Source organism: Penaeus chinensis, chromosome 24 (genome assembly GCF_019202785.1).
Source record: "Penaeus chinensis breed Huanghai No. 1 chromosome 24, ASM1920278v2, whole genome shotgun sequence".
NCBI lineage: Eukaryota > Metazoa > Arthropoda > Malacostraca > Decapoda > Penaeidae > Penaeus > Penaeus chinensis.
The window spans coordinates 19,242,593-19,245,092 of record NC_061842.1 but is presented as its reverse complement, the minus strand read 5'-3'; positions in this window follow the sequence as shown (position 1 = coordinate 19,245,092).

Below are 2,500 nucleotides of genomic sequence, written 5' to 3'. Positions count from 1 at the left end.
AATTAATTTAGCGTTTTTTTTTTTTTTTTTCCAGTTAAGCTGGTGACCTTCATCACGCAAATGTACGAAACACGCATAAACATCACGTTTATGTTCAATGATTCTGTTCTCAAAAGCTCTACCGGTCTCGCCTATGTAAAACTTGGGACAATCCTTACAGGGTATAGTGTAAATACGGGGAAAAGTCTCAAGAGCCCCGCTAGTCGCATTGTGCTTAACCAAAGTATTACGCAACATGTTCGGATACGTAAAAACAATGTCAATTCCAGCTCCTTTAAACATGTGTCGTTTATCATCGAGGGACGGGTTATACGGAATAATTGATAGATTATTGTCACTATCCGGTTGAGTATTACGGGAATGATTATAAAACTTCGATCTCGCAGATGAATGTGCCTGAATTAAGAAAAATCAAGGATTTCCTAATTTCGAAAACGTTTCAAATGTGACGTCAATTTCTCGATAAATATGTATCACAAATCCTATATGCCCTGAGAAACATGGACGATCATACTGACTTCTTAATATACAACGGGTGATTCGAGAAAAAAATGAAGGTAATTAGCGTTGTGTGTAGGTTTACGGTAAACCGAAAATCTAATCGAGCCATTTACATTGAATAAAAAAGTTTTCCGAAGAAAAAGTTATCGAATTCTGAACGGTTCACTTGCCACAGAGAAAAAATGTCATCAACATAACGAAACCAAATCGTGTCGGGAGGGAGAATAGACGGAAGGAGTTTAGATTCAAACATCTTCAAATATAAATTCGCAAAGACCGGGCTTAAGCTACTTCCCATAGCGATACCGTTGATTTGTTTATAAAATTCGCCGTCAAAAATAGACATTATTCTTGACACACAAATGGATGAGCTCGATAAAGCAATTAGGGATCTTCTCATGAGATGAAGAAAGTTTCTTTCAAGGAAATCTAGCATATCGTCAAGCAGGGCATTAGTGAACAAGAAATCTACATCAAAACTCACTAATTTCTTACCGTGCGTCGGCAAGATTCTAACCTTATCCATGAAACCCATCGAATGTTTGATATGACTATCAGAAAATGATCCCATAAAAGGAGATAAAACGCTCGCTAGCCAAGAGTCTAAAGGACAGGTAACTGAGTTGCAAGACGAAATAATAGGCTTTATTGGGACGCCCTGTTTGTGCGTTTTAGGAAGGCCATAAAAATACGGAATAGAGGGATTATCTGTTCTAAAGTGATCGAAAAATTTAGGGTCAGGACATTTAGCAGCCTCAAGTTTTTACGAAAAGATTACGTGACTGATGGGTAAGGATTAGAGCGCAGTTTTTGATACGTTGAGTTGTCGTTCAGGAGGGAATGAGCTTGCTTATATAATCAGATTTATATATATATATATATATATATATATATATATATATATATATATATATATATATATATATATATATAGATGTGTGTGTGTGTGTGTGTGTGTGTGTATTCATACATATACATTTACAGCTGTACACATCGATATATATGTATATATATATATATATATATATATATATATATATATATATACCAATGTGTGTGTATGTTTATACATATATATAAACATACGCCGTGGCACAAGTGTGACTGCCGTGATGGTCCAGTGGTTAGAGCACTGACTCCGACTTTCATGGTCCCGAGTTCAATTCTACGCTGCGGCAGTCGTAAAAATGCCTTCGCTCAGACTGCTGGTTCGAGTCCGATTTCACGGCGAGAAAATGACATATCGCCTTGCGAAGTCAAACAAAGGTGTCGTAAGGGAAGTCCCTGCCGTGGCACAGGTGTTAGCGCGCTGACCCACGGTTGATTAGGAAAGGCATCCAATCAGGCAAGAGTGACACTGCCATATAACCACTCAATAGTGAATTTTATATTCCAGAGAATGGGAAAACCGAAAACACATGATTGAATCCAGCTTAAGAAACATCTATATATCACACACACACACGCATACGCACACACACACACACACACACACACACACACACACACACACACACACACACACACAAACAGGTACATATCCCCTCACTCTTTCTCTTTATCTCTTTATCTCTCTCCTCTCCATCCTCACTCTTCTCCCTTTCCCTCTCTCCCTCTCTCTCCTTTTATCCCTTACAATAATTGCAAGGTTTGATTTCCAATACTGTGGCAAAATCTGGGGGAATTCTCGTCTACTTTTATATTAATTTTGGATTAGGTCGATTATTGCTCGTTCCTCTACAATTAGTGTACATTTTAATCCTGAAAGTAATTAGAACCAGCGTATACCTGCGTTAGGATATATACTCGGATTAACGGCCATGGGTATATCTCTGTGTATTACCTGATTCGATTTACTGTGACTTAAGCTTACTCGTACACACACACTGCCACAGTCCTATAGACAGCCACAATTTAGCATCCATTAAAATCGAACAAGGATTGTGTGAGATACAAATGACCGGGGAACTAGCGGAATAGAAGAAGAAAAGATATAAGG